The sequence below is a fragment of the Talpa occidentalis genome, unplaced genomic scaffold (genome assembly GCF_014898055.3).
Source record: "Talpa occidentalis isolate TD23 unplaced genomic scaffold, MPIMG_talOcc4v2.1 talOcc4.6, whole genome shotgun sequence".
NCBI lineage: Eukaryota > Metazoa > Chordata > Mammalia > Eulipotyphla > Talpidae > Talpa > Talpa occidentalis.
The window spans coordinates 115,210,427-115,215,323 of NW_023604972.1; the positions used below are offsets into that span (position 1 = coordinate 115,210,427).

Below are 4,897 nucleotides of genomic sequence, written 5' to 3' on the forward strand. Positions count from 1 at the left end.
TTTATTACCTCTGGAAAAAAAGAGCAACCTGAGAAAGTTGCTTAAAAAATATGCATGATTCCTGCATCTCAAGTGGAATAAAATGTTGATTGGAAAGCAGGGAATGTTTTTGATAATCTTGGTTGGTTTCAGAATAATTTCATGAGGCACAGTGCTTCAGAAATAGCAAAGGATTTGGTTGCTTATTAATTATATCACACTGTTCTGGATGCATATGGGACTTAAGTCTGCTCATATACAAATAAATACAAAATATTAAGCTAAAGATAGTTTACTAAATACTGAGACTAGAGTTTTTGTCCTCATCTACCTATTTACTGTGTAATCTTCATCAAATTGGCTTTTCCAATTTTAGTTTCCTTGCCAGCCAAGTAGGAATAATAATATTTATGTGACAATGTCATCTATTACAAAATTCAATTCCATCTTTTTTTTGTCACTATAGAGTCATCGGCAACAATGTAATTTTCTCCCAGTCCAATGAGAGGAGGGGACCTACAGTCAGATTTAATTTGACTTTAGAAATAACAAATCAGATGATGTTCTCAGTCAGGAACATTGGAACAAACTCAAACACTTTTTCCATAGGCTTGGCTTCAAATGAAACAATGGATTCACAGTGTTTGTCAATTGTCAGGCAGTGTTCAGAGGTTAATTATTATTATTAAAAACTCCACTCACATATTGCAAAGACACCCAGGAGACCTGAGCTCTTGTCCCAGCCCCACCTATCTAGCTGTTGGGTCCACCTCTTCTTCACCCATAAACTGGAAGCAGACTCACAAGGTTATTGGGAGGCCCACGTGAGAGAACATATGGGGAAGTCTGGAGTGTGTTAGACAGGGATAATTATAAGCAAGTCACAGATTTGTGCATTGCAAGATATCCACAGTCTGCACATTGCTTTACACACTATAAATTGATATCACTTTACAGTAAAATTCTGTGAGTTCTGAGCATTACACAGCGATTAGAAGTGATTTGGTGATATCATTAAAGTAGCAGCTTGCATTAAAAAACAAAAATCTGAGTAATCCAAACATCCATCAACAGTAGAATGGATGAAGAACTCAAAAAATAGAATGTTCAAGCAGCTATAAACCAGAGACAGACTATGGGTGCGATGGAGCAGGGAAGAGGAAGGATTAGGATCAAAATAAGGGGGGGTACAATTATATGGGAAATATAACCAAAATGAAAATGCATATATTGTGCAAAAATGAAAAATGATGTAAGAATTAAATAAAATAAAATATAAAAAATAAATAAATAAATAGAGTGTTCACAGCACGAAAAACGAATGTATGTTAGTACACACTACATATAACATTGATTAAAAAGAAGCAAGACTCAAAAGGATAAAGCCATGATTCATTCATACAATGTTACAAGCAGGCCAAATAAACTAGTTGTTCAGGGAAGGCAAAAGAAATACTAAATGAATAGCAAAAAAATAAGGAAATAGACAGTTATATCTACATAACTACCTGTATATGTGTATGTACTTCCTGCATTTTTCTTTAACATATATTGATATTTTATAATAAAAGATCAACAATAATAAAAAGGTTACTTGTTTTCCATTAAATTTAGGGTAGTTTCCTTTATCTGTATTTATGAAACTGTATTGTAAGATCTCTGTATTGTAAGATCTATGAAACTGTATTGTAAGTATTGTAAGAGCTTTTTTTTTTTTTTTACTAGAAGAAGTGGGGTGTAGAATGGAGATGCAGGGAATGAGAGGATTCACCAGAGACAGAGTGGGGAGCAGAACAGGCAGATCTACTGAAATTCAGGTCATGGAGGTGATAGCACTGAGACTTAATCCCTACGGAAGCCCTGCGAGTAGAACTACTTTAACAGAGTTGTGGTTTGCGGTGTTAAATTGGCTCAGTCAGCACCCATTCTAATTCTTCTTCTCAAATTCTAAGCCTATCTTCTACTTGGAGGTGGCCTGTGACACAGATCTGATCAATAAAATGTAGACAACAGTAATGTGATCGAGCTTCCTCTACTTAATAAAGGTTTAATGGGGGAACATCCTTTATCCCCTGCCCCTTCCTCTTACCTGCAAAGCGGGTTTGTCACTTGGAGGTGTGGCAGCCATCTTAAGGCCATGAGAAGGAAAACCACATAATATGCCTTCAGTAAAGAGAAGCAATCTGGCTCATAGCAGCTACACTCGGCCTGCATTGCCTTCCTCCAGAATTATTGTTACATAAGAAAATTCATTTCAATTTTTTAAAAGCCATAATTAGCTATTATGCAATTCATTGGCAAATATATCCCTAAATGATTCAGCTGTGCTTAATATTATGTATTACATTCCACATATACCCACACATGTGATAATACATATTTTAACTAAAAGTAAGAGGAAAGATGTTTGTTTAGACCTAAAATGAAAGAAAGAATTTTTTGAGACCCTAAAGCCCAGGGGAAATACTTGATGACTGAGATCCATTTCCTCTATCAGCAATATCATTGTTACCATCAAACTCATCCACAGGTAAGGAAGCTTCTTTTTTGATAAAATAGAAATAACCAAGTATTTTCTGACCTTACATTTTCCAGCACGACTGTCATTGTTGAGCAAATCTGTATTTCCAGTTACAATCATAGGTAGCCTATCAGTCTGTTTCTTATTTTTGATGACCTTATTTTTTAAAAGCAGTTTTAGGTTCATAGCAAAATTGAGAAGATCAGAGGTTCCCATATAGCCTCTGCCCCTACACAGATTATAGCTTCTCCCATTATCAACATCACCTACCAGAGTGGTACAATTTTTATTATTCTTTTAAACAAGAAAACACATCAATTTTCCTAATTCACTTTGTATTACAATATTTAGCTTTGTTTGATTGGTTGTATTCCTCCTAAACCTTCATGAAGGTCAATTTTTATGTCTGATGTTTATATTTATACACAATTATAATCACTGCGAATGAGTAATGCATTGGTTTAACATATGGTTTGGTATTTGAAAAAATATGCCTAAAATAAAATCTCCAGTGTTCTAAAACCTATTAATTATCATCTCTTTTCTTCATAAATTAGTAATTGCATTTAATTGCTGGTTGTTTTTATGTGACAATTATTAATCTTCTCAAAGAATAAACAAACTGAAATTTGAAGCATTGAGCAACAATTTCAAAGAAAAAAAGAAGAATTACATATGAATGAGGGGGAAATCAAAGAACAAAGAGCATTTTGAATATCTTCACTCTCCCTGGAGAACCATTTCAGGTTGTAATTCATTTTAAGGGTACTGTGCTTCAAATGCATTTACTCTATCAAAGACATCCGTCTCATAATTCTTTAAAATATACAAGTAGATCATGTAGTGTACCCATTCAGGCTTACATTAGGTAGCTTGAATTATATATTGTGGTACAAAGTGATCTTCACAAGTCAGGAACACTATAAATCCTCTCTACACTGAATATTCTTTATTATAAAACATTTCTAGAAAAGTCGGCCCTCAAAATATTAACCACTTTATGGATGCTGCTCTTCTTTGATGCATTGTGTGTTCTTCAACACTGACACTAAGCTTTACTCATCTTTATTCTCACAATATCTGTGAGCTTAGCTCATTCATTCATTCAACAAGAACCTGGTGGGTTAAAGGCATTTGTTAGATAATGAACAACATATACCTTATCCTCACCTTTTGGGGCCTACATTATTTTTGATCAAGGGTACAAACATTAAAATATAAATTATATGAGTTTTGATCACAGATTTGATAAATGCAACAAATGAAAAATACAGGGTGTAATGAAGAAGTGTAATGGAGAATTAATCTACTCAGAAGTGAAGGGGGAAGATGGTGAAAAAGTGACATTTAATTTGGGGTCTAAGGAAAAACATTTCAATAGGGAAAAACATGTGTGTATGCTCTGAGTCAGACAGATGCTGATGCTTATTAAATATTTGGTAATTGTAATAATGATCAAGACTAAGATTAGTAGTTAGTTATATATGTCCTTGAGCATTCAATTACAACACATTTAAAAAATCCAGTTCACATTTCAATTCATTCTCTTTGATCTCAGATCTTCTGTCACACTTAAAGCAATCCTAAATTAAAAATGCAGCTTTTATATCGTATGTTGGTTTTAACCATTTATAATTGTTGTCATCAATCTCCAGATTGATGTGTTCTTTGGGCATAAGAACCATGGTTTAAAATCTTCTGTGTACTATGCTCACTTAGGCAGCACATATACTAAAATTGGAACAATACAAAGAAGATTATCATGGCCCTGTGCAAAGATGAAATGCAAATTTGTGAAGCATTCCATGTTTTTTCTTCGAGATTCATTAGTTATTTTTCAGAGAAAAAAATCTTGAAGCTATGGAAAAATTATCCATGTGACAATAAATACAATGATATTCTCACCAAAAAAAAAAAAAAAAAAAATCCTATGTCCCATTCTATTGCCTAACACTTTGCTGAGTAATATAGTCTTGCAAATTTTATCTTTGATTGACATTTTGTCAGCATCTGTTTATACTTATAGTTTCCAATTATACTAGTTCAAATCTATTTCTGGAAAGGAAACAATTAGTAAAATTTAATCTGTTAAAACTATATATGGTTCCAAGTAGGAGTTATGAAACTGCCATGTAATTATGAAATAGCTGAAAATATCATCATGGAATATAGAATCAATTTAGAGACCAGGATAAAAAGGCTAACATATTTCCAAGTGATCTCAGTAAACAATGGCACACAGGTTTGTTCAAAGAATCCCAAGTGAATTTTAGCAATCTTGAGGCTAATAAAACATAAAGAACTACAATATTGTGCATGATATAAAGAAGTTAATATGTCTATTTCATTGACTGTAAAAGTCTGGGTAGCTGGGAAAGCAAAAATGTTTCTTATTTC

The 4,897-nt window shown here is 33.3% G+C and overlaps 1 non-coding gene across 1 annotated transcript; it reads left to right on the forward strand.

Annotated features, from left to right (window-relative positions):
- The first annotated feature begins 4,207 nt into the window (after positions 1–4,207).
- On the forward strand, positions 4,208–4,313 carry LOC119261482 (U6 spliceosomal RNA). Its single transcript, XR_005129027.1, has one exon. It is a non-coding gene; the product is annotated as a U6 spliceosomal RNA (small nuclear RNA).
- The last annotated feature ends 584 nt before the right edge of the window (positions 4,314–4,897 follow it).